This window comes from Caloenas nicobarica, chromosome 11 (genome assembly GCF_036013445.1).
Source record: "Caloenas nicobarica isolate bCalNic1 chromosome 11, bCalNic1.hap1, whole genome shotgun sequence".
In the NCBI taxonomy this organism is placed as follows: Eukaryota; Metazoa; Chordata; class Aves; order Columbiformes; family Columbidae; genus Caloenas; species Caloenas nicobarica.
Genome location: NC_088255.1, coordinates 20,048,675 through 20,063,909, shown reverse-complemented (window position 1 = coordinate 20,063,909; position 15,235 = coordinate 20,048,675). Strand labels below are relative to the sequence as shown.

Sequence of the window (15,235 nt, the reverse complement as noted above, 5' to 3'; positions counted from 1 at the left end):
ATTCCTGTGCAGCAGGACACGGGGCAGTCAGAGCAGGTGGCTGTGGTGTTAACCTTTGTATTCTTACTTTGGCTTTGTTAATATTATGGAGTTTATTCACAAAATGGAACTGAAACATCCTTTTACGATGGTAATATATCTTCCAAAACATAGATAAACATAGATCTTTGACCATGTCTAAAGAATTTAAGAATTTCCCTGGCCTTTTTTTTTTAGTTACCATGATGGTGAACTTTCATCAAAACAATTGCAAGTTGTGGTTGTCGGTTGTTTTTTTATTATTATTATTTTTTATTTTTTTCCCCCTCTGTAAAGTTTCTTTAGTCAATCAACATTTTCTCATGGAAAAAAAGTTGAGGGAGGGGAAATAAAATAAGTCTCCAGGACTGGGAAGACTGAGATTTGGGTCTTTCTTTTGCCTTCTCTCTCCTGCCCTCTGTTACAGGTGCATGGACTGAAGTCAGAGCCGGAGTGGAACATCCCTGCTCCGTCTGGGCAGCCTCACGCACATAACGGTGATGCCAGGATCCCTCTGGCAGCGGCATGAGGAATAAACCCAGCCCGGCTCTTCCTGGGGAGCTGCCTCGTGTTCCTCCCGTCCCATCAGAAGAAGAAACACGGTGATGACTTACAAAACATCTCAGGAGGGCTCGAAGCTGAAGCTGAGAGGTTGCGGATGCATCGTAGGTATTTCACAGGGCAGGACACTTGTCCTCGCCAAGGTTTGTGATGCTCCTCGAGGGATCTCTGTGCCGCAATATAACATCCCTGTGCAGGGAAATTGTCTTAAGTAATGGTTTCTGTGGGTTCTTTTAAGGTATATTTATCGTATCTTTTATAGGAATAGAATTAAAGCGAAATTAGAAACTAAAATAACTTTAATTACGAACTTCATGATTCAGTATGTTATAAATCCTTCAGCATAATATTGTGCCATAAAAATGCTATTTTGTGATAATTATTATTATTATAATTAATGTTCCTTAATTGCTAATGTCGCAGGCATGTGTTATCTCCCAGGTTTTCTTGCAGTGTCTCTGGAGGAGCTCCTCCATCGGGGGGATGCGGAGGATGCAGGCGGGTGCAGGGCTGTGGATGGATGTCTGGGTGTCCGTGTGTCCGGGTGATGCTGACGGCTTCTCCGACCCCTGGCCGGTGGCCCAGTGCATCCCAGAGGAGCAGGCAGTGAGCAGCAGGCAGGGATCAATGTTATAAGCTGCGAGTAACGCCGCTGACCCAGGCTTTGCTGGGGTCTTGTGTGTGCTCATGGTCGGCCACGTGCTCCCTCTGACAGAGACGGGCTGAGAGGTTTGGTGGCTCTGCCTTCGGTTGGGGTGGGAGCACCCTGGGGTACCTGTCTTCTTGCAGGAATGGGTGCACATCACAGAATCGCAGGAGTTGAAGGGACCTCTGCAGATCATCCAGTCCAACCCCCCTGCTAACGCAGGGTCACGTCCAGTCGGATTTGAATGTCTCCAGAGAAGGAGACTCCACACCCACTCTGAGCAGCCTGGTCCAGGCTCTGGCATCCCAAAGGAAAGAAGTTTCTCCTCATATTCTGATGGAACCTCCTGTGTTTCAGTCTGTGCCCATTGTCCCTCATCCTGTCATTGGGCACCACTGAACAGAGTCTGGTCCATCCTCTGACACCCACCCTGAGATATTTATCAGCAGGGTGATGCAGGGTGCAGAGCAAGGGGGATGTGCAGGGGAGAATTAAGATGACGATCTGAAAGGAGGTTGTAGCATGGAGGGTGTTGGTCTCTTCTCCCAAGGAACAAGTGACAGGACAAGAGGAAACAGCCTCAAGTTGCACCAGGGGAGGTTCAGATTGGAAATTAGGAAACATTTCTTCCCGGGAAGGGCTGTGGGGCGTTGGAACAGGCTGCCCAGGGCAGTGCTGGAGTCACCATCCCTGGACGGGTCGAACAGACGCAGAGATGAGGTTCTCGGGGACATGGGGTAGTGCCGGGGGTGGATTAACAGTTGGACTTGATGATTGTGAGGGTCTCTTCCAACCAAAATGATTCTTTGATTCTAAAGCCAGCCGGAGGGAGCAGGGAGAAAGCAGCAGGATGGGGAAGCGGTGGGGCTGATGCTGGGGCTGAGCAGTTCTCATCCTTGCTGAGCTCAGAAGATGCTTCTGGGGTCTGAGAGGCAGCGGCAGAGAGCGGCTCCTCGGGCTCAGGTGTGAGGGAGGAGCAGGGAGCAGAGGGGTGGAAAACACCTCGTGCCAAGTGCCTGAATCTTTCATGTGACCCGCAGCCCTCGCTCGTACCAGCGTGGGGCTGCTCGGGACCAGCTGAGAGTGGAAAGGCATGAAAACAGCCCCTGAGCCACCTGCTTCGCAGTGGTGAGTGTATATGGGATGAAGCTGAAACCAGGATGCATTTTTAATGATGCAGGCAGGGCTGGGTTTCTTTAAATAAGACTAGACAACGCATATGTGCTCCCGAAGCCGTGTAGTGCACCACAGATGCATTATTTACAGCGGCTTCTTCCTTGTCCATTTTAATTTTACATGGACACTGGAGAAAGGGAAGGGACTCCTTGGCGTCTCGTGGCTGCCCCCTTGTTCCATGTGACAGAGATGAATTTCTGAGGCGCCAAAGGATTTGGTGTTGATCTTTCCACTTTACTTGGGTCACGGGGGACACAGCCAGCCCGAGGATGCAGCCTGGCACCCAAAAGTAGGGACAAATATCGCAGATGTGAACATGCTGCCCCGCAACCCGACGGGTGCCTTTTCCTAATGCAAAACACCTCCTGGCAAGTGACAGTGGGGAGAAGAGCAGCCCGGGGTTTAGTCTGGCTGATGCATCGTTGGGTCTCAATTGCGCCGTTTTCTGTCTTCTCCCCATGCGTGAAATGGAGAGGGGATGCTCTGGAAAGCCTTTGGGAAGCAGGTGGTGACACATGTCATCCTAACGGTGAGGGAGGAGGTGAATCTGCTCCGGGAAAGGGCTCCTCAGCTGGCCCTGGTGAGGGAGGGTATGGGGCAGGTGGGAGTAAGCGGTGGTGTGATGGGCTACGGTGGAGGCAGGATGGAGAGGGGCTCCAAAGGACGTGACATTTCCCCAGGAGGTTACACTGCCTGGTTCCAGCCAGCGACAGGCCAGCCAAGGCGGCGAGCACTCACCTCAGGTTGCTATTCAGCCCCCAACCATTAGGTTTCAGAGTTAACGTCTTTTGCAATTAACAGGGGATCTCTTTATTACCTCGATCGGAGCCATCGGGCCAATCTGTCCTGCCTTTTCTTGTCTCAGCAAAGCCGGTTGCGAGCCTCAGCCCACCCTGCACGTTTGATCCACGCTGTGTGGGGTCGCTGAGCTTTGGTTCATCCAGGGCTGCCGGATTTCCTTGTTGGGGAGCCCTCGGGCTACCAGGGGTGAAACACAAAGTGTTTCCAGTGCTCCTGAGTGGCTGCAAAGGTGGGATCAGAGTCCGGGAGCTGCTGGACACGAGGCCACTTTCCCCAGTACTGCTGGCCCTGGGAGGGTTGAGATGACAGCTTGGAAAACAGGCTGAGATGAAGGAATATCAATACGGAGAGCGAGCTGTTCCTGCTGAACAGCCCTGGGGCAGCTAACATGAAATGCTGGTTGTCTCAGAGGAGTTGACAGGTGTCTGCATCAGGCTTCCTGCTAATTAAGCGCCGGGGCTGAGGGATGAAGGAGCTGGGAAGGAGCTCAGCTGGTGCAGCTGTGGGTGGGATGGCTGCAGGACCTCTCTGCCCACCGGGAAAGGACCGGGGCACACGTGTGGCTTATCGGCTGGTGGATACACAGTCATTGGGGCAGGTGAGTCTTCTGGGAGCTGGGGATCAGCTTTGAGAAGAGCGGAGCGAGCCATCCCACTGGGTGTCCATCCTCTCCTGGGGCCCATGTCCTTTTGGAGGATGTTCGGGGACCAGCTGGGCAGAGCTGAGCTGCAGATTTGGGTTGTGAAGGTCCTCAAGGCCAAAATTTGTGCTGTTTTCTGGGCCAACAGGATTTCACAGCCCAAAAGGCCCCTGGGCTGAGGCCACTGGATTTATCTCATCCCTACACATCCATGTTTAAACCCTGGTCGCAGGTTCTGGGGTGGTTCACTTTGTGATGGTCTGTGGGCGATAACCAAGGAAGGTAGAACATGCTTGAGGACCTGGGCACACCGTGCGGCAGTCTGCCTTTTAGCAGAAATATTTTAGCATGCAAAAATTACGAACAGTTGAAAAACCATTAATTTAGCTGATTGTTTTTAGCCCTTCACCACTCAGACTCTGTTAACCCAGTGAGCTCAGCAGAAGAGCCTCCCCATCTCTTCCAGCTCTCTCCAGTAACTTAATCCTCTCCCAAATTTTTTTTTCCCTTTTTTTTTTTTTTTTACTAAGTAGTCGTCAGGCTGCTTTTAGAGAACGAAGTGCCCCCTCGGTCTCTTCGGTAACGTAGGAAATGCACACCAGCCACACGGAGAACGGATTGCCTCCCAATGTCATTTTGGTTAAAATTGCGGGTAAGAAGTGCTGAGTCAGTTTTTAGCATAAAGAGAAGGAACCGGGTGAACCCCTCGCCGCTGGGCTTTGGGTCCAGCTGCCAGCGGAGCCATCGCCTGCTTCCAGCCCTTCCTCCCAGGAGCTTTCAAGGGGCTTTGAGGTGCCACTCAAGCGGTGTGTCCTCGGGGCACGGCCAGGCTGTCAGGGTCTGGTGGGGAAGGGGGGTGAGGATGCACAGGGAGGTTGGGGGAATGAACAGAGCAATTAAAACCCCTCGAGAGGCAGGATAAAAGGCCAAGCTTCCCGAGATAACGAGGGTCTCTCTGCAGGGGTGAAGTGCCCAGACGTGGGGGGAAGACATGTGAGTGACAAGCGTGTCCCAGTGCCCGCCGGGCTCAGTGCTGGACCAGCCATCGGGTCACTGTGAGCCTGGGGCGGTGTCCCAGCCAGTACAAACCCAGGACGGTCCCCTGCCAGGTCCCTCCCTGACCCTGTCCTGGGCTCACAGCGTGGGAGGTCCTTCGGTTTTTTTGCTCTTTTTCTTTTTTAATTCCTGTTTCTTGGGGCTGGACCCTCCACACCAGCTGAGATGGGGCTGGAGATGCGCCCAGGACACCCACCAGGCTCCACCACCTTGGTTTCCCTCGTTGCTGGACAGAAGTTGACAATCCATCTTCGGTTAGTAGACGATTTTCTGATGAGTGGTAATTCATTAGCCGAGATTTTTTCCCTCCTCTTTTGTGACCTCCCCTCCTTGCTTTCAGAGTACAGCCGCTATCAAAGAAAAGCAGAATATCCTTAGCAAGGAGGTTTATACAGATGAAAATTTGGGAGTTTTTAGCTGTGGATGAGCAGCTTTGAGTTGGGGCTGGATCATTTGGTGCAGGAGCTCAGGTGGGAGATGTGAAAGTGCCCAGAGAGGTGGTGGAGGAACCATCCCTGGAGACATCCCAGGCCAGGCTGGACGGGGCTCTGAGCAACCTGAGCTGGTGCAGATGTCCCTGCTCATGGCAGGGGGGGCACTGGGGGAGCTGGGGAGGGCCCTCCAACCCAAACTGTTCTGTGGTCTTACAGCAAAAATAAATTGCCTCAGTTTCCCTCTCACTGGAGCTGAGCAGACGAACACAGACCAGCAGAGCTGGCCTGGGGTCAGTGGTGCTGCATCGCTCGGTCCTGCCCTGGGAGGATGAATTCATCCCCCTCCTCTTGCCTCTGCAGCAGGAGGCGGCAGCCGTGGGACCGAGGTGCCCGCGCACTGGCCCTGGGAGAGAGCGGAATTAAAAGTGGCGGTGGGAGATTGCCTGAATATCTCTCCCTTCTTCTTTATGTGTTTAAGAGGTTTCACTGTCTTGGTAACTCCCTTGAGGGACCCGAGCAGCAGCCTCTTTGGATGTGAATACCTGACAAGTTTTTAATGTGAAAGGAATTCACTAAATTTAGTTTCTTGGAGGAAGGCAAAAAAAAGAAAAAAAAGGTGTTTCTTTCAATCCGGGGGAAGTGAGCCAAACCCCAGCCGCTTCCCTGCCAGCAGAGCTCACCAATTTCTTGTCTTCTCCTCCACCTCAAAAGCTTTTAAGTCTGGGCCCCATGTGTGTCTGTGCACAAACGAGAGGTGGGAGAACGGCAGCACATCCTGGGGGAATGTGCCTGGTCCCAGCTCTGCCTGGAGATGGATGCTGGTGAGGGCAGGGTGGGGGTAAATGAGGAGAAACCCTGTTTGTGTCAGAAAGCTGATGTTGTCCCCGCTGCAGGGATGCGATCTTCGCTTTCAGGTGGGCTTTGAGCAAGGTGTGAGCGTTGAGATGCTGAAGGTGCTGAGGGCTGGAAGTAAAGACAGGAAAGCCCTGGACGTGCTGGTGTGAGTCGAGAGAAGGGAACGGAGCTGGTGAGGGGCTGGAGCACAAGTGTGATGGGAGCGGCTGAGGGAGCTGGGGGTTCAGCTGGAGAACAGGAGCTGAGGGGAGACCTTCTGATCTCTGACCTGCCTGAAAGGAGCTTGGAGCCAGGGGGGGTCGGGCTCTGCTCCCCAGGAACAAGCGCCAGGACCAGAGGAAACGGCCTCAAGTTGCGCCAGGGGAGGTTGAGGTTGTATCTTGGGAACAATTTGTTCCCCAAAGGGCTGTGGGGCATTGGAACAGGCTGCCCAGGGCAGTGCTGGAGTCACCATCCCTGGAGGGGTTGGACAGAGGGACATGAGGTTCTCAGGGACATGGGGTAGTGCCAGGGGTGGGATATGGTTGGACTTGATGACCTTGAGGGTCTCTTCCAACCAAAATGATTCTATGACTCTGTGATTCCATCACACCGGGGGGGGAGCTCTATGTCAAGGTGTCCGCACAGGATGAGCATGTACCCTCCATCACGGAGAGGGGCAACTCACAGACTCCGCTGGCACGTCCCTCTCTAAAGGGTGAAACGTTTCCCAGTGGGGAGAGTTCGTGGGGACGAAGATCTGGCTGGTTCCCCCCATGAAAACCTGGGTGAACAAACCACCTTGCATTGATTGCCCATGGAGAGGCGGCCCTTGTGGTCCTTTCCCAACTGAGAGATGAAGGAGCATTCCTGTAGGGCCTACACAAACACGCAGGACGCCTTGCACAGGGCTGTGGTGTCCTGGGGCAGGCAGGGGGACATCGCTGCCCCCGGGAAGGGAAGCTGTGGCCAGGGTGGTGTGAGGGAAAAGCGAGGGAGAGAGCTCAGGGGTGGGAGAATGAAGGTGACAAAAGTGGCAGGCACCGACTGTACTTAAAAAAAATACAGATTTCCCCCCCTCATGCCCCCACCTAGTATTTTTTTATGGCTTTTATTATTTTTTTTCCCCTTCGTACTTTTATTTTTAGGCAGAGTGGATGTGGGGCCCGTGGAAAGATGCTGAACGGGCACCCTCGCGGAACGAAGCGCCGCCGTGAGCTGCAGAGGAGAGGCCGGCGAGGACCCCCCACCCGCGCTGCTTCGCCCCAGGTGGGTCCCGGCCCCCCCCACTGCCGGTCGCGTTTCGTGGGGTCCCCAGTCTCCACTGCACCACAGCCGCTTTAAGCCGCCCCCCACCTCCCGCCTTGCGCGGCATCGCCCTTTTAAGAACAGGCGGAGGGCGGGGCGGCTCCGCCCCCTCTCCGCTCCCTCGGGCGCCCCCTGCAGGCGGCGCGCGGCCGCTCCCGCTTCCCCTCCCGGTTGCGGGCGGGCGTGCGCGTGCGCGCGGCGGCGGGGGCGCGCGGCGGGCGGCGTTCCGTCGGGGCCCCGCGCGCCGCCGTCCCATTCATGCGGGGCAGCGGCGGCGGCGCGAGCGAGGCGGGCGCGGAGCCCCGGGCGGCGGCGGGGGGAGGCGGCTGCGGAGGCGGCGGCGGAGGAGGAGGAGGAGGAGGAGGAGGACGCGGCGGCGACGGCCCGGCGGGCGGCTCGGTGTGGAATGCAATTATGGCTGGCACGGCGGAGGCGAGCGGGGACCGGAGCCGTGAGTAACCCGGGTGCAACTTTCCTCCGCGGCGCGTGCCTTTATGCGCCCGATCGGTTGATTTGTTAGAAATACGCGGGTTTGGCTTTGTTGCCCTCCCACCCCCCCCCCCCCCCAAAAAAAAACCCCACCAACAAAAAAACCCCACGGTGGCGGAGAAACGGGGGCTGGCCCGGGCAGGGCAGCGGCGGCCCGTCGTGGGGGCGGCCGGGCTGGGCTGGGCTGGGCTGGGCCGGGCCGGCGCCGCGCTGCTGCCGCCCCGGGCCAGCCCCGCATTGCGCCCCGCGGCTCCGGGAGCGCGGCTGCGGGAGCCGCCTCCCGCGGGGGGGACAAAAACCCAGCGAGGACCGAACCTTGTTCTTTATCCACCCCACGCCCAGCGCTGGTTTCGCAGCGGGGTGCTGGGGACCGGGCAGGTGCGGGCTGGACCGGGCGGGGGCCGCCTCTCTGCTCCGATCCCCTCGGGCCGGGCCGTTCCGCGGGGTGCCGGGGCCGGGGGTGCCTCCTGGCGGGGCTGGCCGCCTCCCTCCTCCCTGCAGCCCCGGCTCTCGGCGGGGTTTGCTTCCCCGGCGAGCCCACCGCCCCGTTGCCCACCCGAGTCCGGTACCGCTGGAGACATGAGCCGGGCGCAGCCTTTCCCGGGGCTCGCCGCTTTGGATCCCCGCATCCGCCCTGCCCTGCATCCGCGCTGCCATCCCGCATCGCGCTGCCTCACGTCTGTGCTCGCATCCCCGCCGCCATCCCCGCATCCCCCCTGCCCCATATCTGCGCTGCCGTCCGCGCTTCTTTGCATCCCGCATCCATCCCCCCATCTTCACATCCCCGCATCCTCCCTGCCCCACATCTGCGCTGCCATCCCCGCTTCTTCGCATCCCGCAGGGGCGCGGTGCGCGGCGTCCAGGCTGGGCTCGCCCCGACACCCGCAGAGCCGCCGTTCTCCCCGCGTTTCCCTTTCCCCAGCAGCCGGCTCGGGTTTGCAGGGCGCTCGGTGGGATGGCTGCCGTCGCCCTCGGTACCGTCGTTACTATTGTGATCGTGTTGTAGTTTCGCAGAGCCTGGGCACCTCTCCGAGCGAGGCGTGGGCGGCTGCGATACCTGTGTGCGGGGCTGTGTGCCCGCTGTGCGCCCGCCGTCTCCGATATTAACGTGGAAGGTGGCAAATGAAGCTGGGCTGCACGTTTGGTGTCCCTTATCCCCTCTTGCTTTCCCATTTCTGCCCTGCAAACACACACGGCAGCTCCGGCGTGCGAGCAGGGAGGGATTTGCAAAATCTCAGTGGCATGCTGAAATAAATCCCAAAATCCCTTCTTCTCCCTTGTCCTCCTTGTGGGGAAATTCTTTCTTCTGCCCCTGGCTGAGCGCTGGGGTGGGGGGAGCCAGGGAAGGGGGCTGGTGTGTAAACAGGGCTTAACATGAAGGTCACTGGTTAAAGAGGAGATGGATGGGAGAGAAAAGACAAGCATTAACCTCACTTGTTAGCTCCCCCCTTCCTCCTCCTTTGGGGAGGACAAAACAAAAGCAGAACCTGCTAACGGGGGGATGAACATTCATGATCCTTCTCGTATGCTCTGGGACACGGAAGGGAGAAAAGTTGGGCAGATGAGCTGCCTTTCTGAAGCTGCTTTTCCTCCAGCTTGCGAGAAAATCCCTTTTTGCTGAGCGAGGGCTGTATCGGGGGGGAATTACCAGCCTTTTGCTGGATTTCTTTTATTTTTTTTTTTCTATTTCTATTGTGCGTGGCTGCAAGGAAAAAAAAAAGGAGGAAAAAAAAAGAGGAGCCGAGGCTATTGACTACATCAAAGGTTATCCATTTGAAAACACCATTTTCCTCTGAACAGCGGCTAATTGCTTCCTGAACAATCTCAGGGTCTTTTGTATATACTCAGTGGGTAAAATGAGTGACTCGATGTCTCTCTCTCAAGACACTGGTGACCGAGCCGGGTGGAAAGGTGGAGAAGCCAAGGAAAAGCAGCAGGGCAGAAGCCTCTGGGAGATGCACAGATAAATTCTTAAGCGGCTGCGAGGGTGGAAGGTTTTTGCCGCTCGCCGTGGCACGGTCTGTCGGTGCCGGTGGATGCCGGCGCCGGCAGCAGCGCGGCAGCACGGGGTCGTGAGGAAGGCTGGTAAGGAAGTTTGGATTTAAAATACCCGATCGTGCGGGGAAGGAGAGACTGGGATCCGGTGCTTCCCATCCGCCCGTGGCTTCGCTGCTCCGAGAGCCGTGAGCCTGGATGTGCCGCTTCCCCAGGGGCTGCGGGGCGGCAGCGCCGGGGGCTGGCTGGCTCCGGCACCGTTGGGTGGCTGAGCTTTCTGCAGCTGGTACCCTGGAGATTAAAGTTTCGGTGGTGTTGTTTTTGTTAGCGTGGCAATAGCGGCACCAGCAAGAGTTTTCCTCTCTCGTGGCTTATATTATTTTTTAGTAGATGCACTGGATTTAGAGCGAAGCGCAGGCATCTGCCTTCCTGCACGCCCGAGCTGCACACGGAGCCGAGGAGAAGAGCCCTTGCGCCTCTCCAGCACACAAAGCCGTTTTCCCGTGCGAGGCGCAGGGCCCTGCCAGAGATAAACAAACTCCGGCAGAGACCGAGGGCCACGCCGGCGGCTCCGGGCGAGCGCTGTTTCGCCGGAGCCTTGCGCAGCCGAAATGGAAGAGGGTAATAAAAGCGGCGCTGCTGCGTGCTGGCAGGGCTGCCTCCCCTCCTCCATCCCACAGCAGCCGGGGCCAGCCCCTGCCCCGCTCCCCGGGTGGAGGTGTCACGCCGGGCGATTTATTTCGGTGGATTCGCTGCGTTCAACATCCGTTGAACAAAGGGAAGGATCCAGCCCTGGGATCGGACTTAGCGGAGGAAACTTGTTTGTGTTTATTCTCTGGGCTGAGTGTGGGTCAGGGCCTTTGTTGCTGCCTGCCGTGCTCTCGGCTGGAGCACCCACCACCGCGAGAGCCAGGAATTTCGGGGCAGGAGATCCCGGTGCTGGCTCTGCCAACTCCCTGCAACCCGAGGGCAGCCTGCTCACAGCATCAGGCTTCTGCTGCATCCCGTGGGGCTTTGTCGACTGCCTCGGTGTGGAGTGTTTCGGTGCTGTGGTCATTTGTGTCTGCAGTGGTGGGTCAGTCACGTTTTTTAGTGCTCCTGGCACAGCAGAAGGAAGGTGGACCTTGGAAGAGGCAGGGCTGTGGCGGGGCTGCCGTTTCTCTGTGTGGTCACCCCAACCAAATACTCAAATATCATCCTTGCTGCCTGTAAGCTTGGATTTCACACTGACCTGGGCTGGTGGGATATATGCTTGGAGATTTCGGGTTGCTGCTCTCTGTGATCCATTGATGCCTCCTCCAAATTTTTTTCTTTAGATACTTGGGTGCTACGTTGAAGACACCAGTGGGCAGAGGGCTCCTGGCCAGTGTTGAGCTGGTGAACGGCTCGGTGGTGTTCTGAACGTGTGGAGGAATGCCCAAGGGCTGGGAATCATGAGGGATGGGGAGGTTGGTTTAGCACGGTCCCAATCCCTTACCCCTCTTGGGTTTGGGCTGGAGCCCCTTTTCCCAGTAAGGCGCTGGGTGCTGCATTCCCACGTGAACTGGGCAGGAGCGAATGTTTGCTTCTGTCCAGCTCTGCGGTGGCTGGTTTGGTGGAGACAACCAGCTTGTTCTGGGGCTGTAGCCCGTGGCATGTTCTGGGCAGTGCTATGGGGAACGCGCCACTACAGATCGATGGTATGTGGTGAGAACACGTGTTCTGACAGCGTCTCTGACCTGCAGCCTCAGCCATACCCCTCTTATTCTCCTGGCCAGGATGCAGCGTGGAAGCCACGTAGATACCCCAGCATGATCCTCCAGCTGCGCTTGGAAGCCAAGTTCGAGCAAACATCTTGTGCATCACGGAGGAGAAAAGCTCCAGCCGATAAATCCTGATGGTTTCCTTGCCACGCATGGTCAGACAGGCTCGTCTCCCCTGTGCTTGGCATGTTGTGTAGCCAAAACACACGTTTCCCACCGGCTCGTCTGAGCGCGGCCGGGCACGGGGCAGTGTCCTTGTTTGCCTTGCTTCCCTGGCATCCCGTGGCTGCCTCCAGCCCTTGTTCCAGGTGGAAGCCACCACTTAAAACTCTGAATTCAAAACATTTAAAAGTTTATTTTCCCTGTAGCTAAGGCTTGGCAAGCCTCCTCCTTGTTGCTGGTGTGCAAACTCCACATCCAGACTGTCAGGCTTGCGCTCTGCAAGCACTTTTGCACCTCTCTTCTTCTGAAGCCTCCTTGCATGGTGCAAGATGGACTATTTTGGGTGACCCTGGCATTCCTATGGTGAGGGGTGGTTTGCCATGACAGGACCTGAGTTCACCCTGGCCCCGTGGGCTGCGGTGTCCTGGTCCCCCTGTTTGTCACCTGAATCGCAGACATTTGTTATCTCTGGGGTCGATTCGGGTGCAAGCAAAGCTGCGCGATCCTCTTTGCTCCTTGAGCTGAGCTTGTGAGAGCTTTCACTGGAGAAAGTGCCTGGGGTGAGGGCATGGCGGGGACGTGGGGACAGGCTGCAGGGCTCTGGGCGACCTGCCATGCAGGGACCATCTCCTCCCCATGTCCCCTCCGCCTCCCCAGCAGATCGTCCCCAGGGCTCGACGCCCGCCTCCCCATCTCGAGCATCCCACAATCCGCTGGCCGACTTGGCACGGAGACCCAGGAGCGGTAATAATCCAATTCGGGCAGTTTAGCTGCACTTTGCTATCCGGAGCTCGGGAGCTTTAATCTGGCTAATGACCCCGGCTTCGGGGGTTGAGTAACCGAGAACCATTTGCTTGATTTGGTTTTCCTTTCTGTTGGCAGTAGAGGACGGAGCCTGAGGCTGTTTCCGAGTCCTGCCCCTGCAATCGGGGATGATTTCCAGGTGTAGGTACGTGTAAGGACCGGAGGGCGAGGGCAGCGAGGAGGGACACTGCAATCTGTGCTTTCCCTTCGGGAGATGCTTCCTTCCCCCTTCCCTTTTTCCATCTGCTCCCCCTCTTTCTCTGGTGAAGATAAGCCCTTCTGCCGGAGCTGTTTTGCAACATACTATTATTTTCAGGAAGGCAAGCCAAGAAAAATAAAGCCTCTCTCTTCCTTCGGTTGCCTACTGTTTAATGTACAAAATACAGGGGTGGTAATTGCATTAAAATGTATATAATTATACTGGAGGGAGAAAAAAAAAAAAAAATCTCGCTAATTGCACGGGTGTTTTGAACTGATAAATGTCGAGCGATTTGCGTTTTCTTGGGAGTTTGGTGGCGTAGAGCTGCGGTCTGGTGCGTGAAGGGTTAGGAGCAGGGCTGGTTTTCTACCGTTACCAACTGGGATGCTCCAAACCTCTCTGGGGTAGCGCCGGTGGCGTCCGGGTCCCGATCCTCTGCTATCGCAGAGGATCGGGACCCGGACGCCACCGGCGCTACCCCCATCCAGGTAAATCTCAGCATCATTGTAGGAGCTCGGTGAGTCCCTTTGCTTTATGCGCTTAGTTAAGCAGCTGCTTGTGTGTCAAAATATTCACGCTCTTGCAGAGGTAAATCCCTGGTGAGAGGATAGGCAGATTCCTGCCGGTGCTTGTGTCGCGGGGAGAAATTTCCTGCGTGATGTAGCCCCGTTTTCCACTGTTTTCCACTCCCCCCCGTTAACGTCGTGTGGGTGCAAGCGGGTGGCCAACCCCTCGGGCAGGGTGGGAGGAAGGATGGTCTCGCCTTTCCAGCGACGTGATGTAAAAACCACGTTTCCTTCTGCGAATGCCGACCCCGTCAGAGCCGCCGATAACATCGCAGGTAATTATAATGGCAATAAGTTGTTTGCTTTGTGCGTGTGGCCGTGCTCTGTGGATGGGAGGCTGCTTCGCTCTTCCTGTGCAGACTGTTGGTTTCAACAGGGGAAGAGGAAAACCCAAAAATATTTTAGGAGTTTAAAAATAATCCTCGAGCTTGGCCGGTGGGCAGGATGTTTCGCAGAATCGTATTCCTTGCTGGTCCGAGTCCAGCCCTGTGGCCCTCGGAAGGGTTTGCTGGGCGGTGTTAAGCCCCGTCTTGTTGTTTTGGCCAGCCTGAGGACTTGCTGTCAGTCTCTGGGAGCCGGAGGGGTCCAGGAGCTGCCCCTGGGTTTTGGTTTTTGTGCTCGGTGGGTCAGGCTGCTTTGTACCTGAGCGGTGGCAGAGCCAGGGTGTGTGCTCAAGCTTACAGCTGCTGAGGCCTCCGTAACCGTAAAACACTTAAAATCCGTTCCTCAGCACCGCAGCATTGTGTCCCCTCCACCCCCATCTCCTCCTCGGTGTTTTTTATTCCTAGAAGTGCTGGCAGGATCCCTGCCTGAGGCTGCATATCTCGGGGTCCGGCTCCTGGATGGCTCCATCCTTCCTGGAGTCACAGGGGCTCTCCTCTCTCCGGCGGGACCAGAATCGGCCTGACGAGCCCTTCTGAAAGTCAAGAACCTGTTTTTTTTCAGGCTGATGTCATCGGTCAGAAATGGGGGAGGAGGAAGGCAGGAAGGCAGCGCCGCTTCCGAAGGAGAGCCGCTGCCGAGCCCGTGACGCCACCGGCAGCCCCAGCTTCCACCGACACCCGCTGCTGTTCCTGATTGTCGGCACGGCGGTGCCCACGGGCTCACCGGCACACGCGGGACAGGTCCTGCTCCCCACAGCCTCGTGCTGGCGTGGGGGGCGAGGCGGGAGGGAGGGATGCGCCTGTGCCAGGGGGTCTTTTGGCTGGCTGGGCGTGCCTTGCTCGGCTCCTGGCTCTCCATGGGGTGACGGCACTCGCTGGAGCCGCCATCCAGCCACCTTCATTAGCAGAAAGTGGATTTTTGGCAGCGGTGCTTGGACAACCCTCCCAGCACAGGCAGCCGCCTCCTCTCGGTTTTTGCGGTGAACAGGCAGATCCGCGACGCCGGTGCCTGTTGGGGTCTTGTGAGACCGTCAGCCGTAGCAGCGCAGCGCGGGCTGGGGCTGCAGCCAGGATCTGCAGGGAGGAGAGGCTGCCTTGCTGCACCCACGCTCGTGGAGTCATAGAACGTCCCGAGTTGGAAGAGACCCACAAGGATCATCGAGTCCAACTCCTGTCCCTGCACAGGACAACCCCAAAATTCACACCGTGTGTCTGAGGGTGTTGTCCAGTCTCTTCTTGAGCACTGTCAGGCTTGGGGCCGTGACACCTCCCTGGGGAGCCTGTTCCAGTGTCCAGCACCCTCTGCGTGAAGAACCTTTTCCTGATGTCCAATGTGAACTTTTTATCGGATGCCCTGCACCCATCATGCTGCGGATGAAGCCCCCGTCAGTGTCTCGGGGCACAGTTTCCCCTGTGGTGGT

The 15,235-nt window shown here is 56.9% G+C and overlaps 1 protein-coding gene across 3 annotated transcripts in view; it reads left to right on the top strand.

Moving 5' to 3' along the window:
• Positions 1–7,837: 7,837 nt before the first annotated feature.
• The window catches only part of PLXNA1 (plexin A1), a 121,747-nt gene continuing 114,349 nt past the window's right edge, over positions 7,838–15,235 (top strand). For 2 of the 3 annotated variants that reach the window (XM_065642996.1, XM_065642994.1), the window contains exon 1: positions 7,838–7,925. The gene's annotated coding sequence lies outside the window, so the exon portion shown is untranslated. Of the gene's footprint in view, positions 7,926–9,974; positions 10,049–15,235 lie in introns of those variants that run through there. The other variant, XM_065642995.1, reaches the window with a different exon arrangement.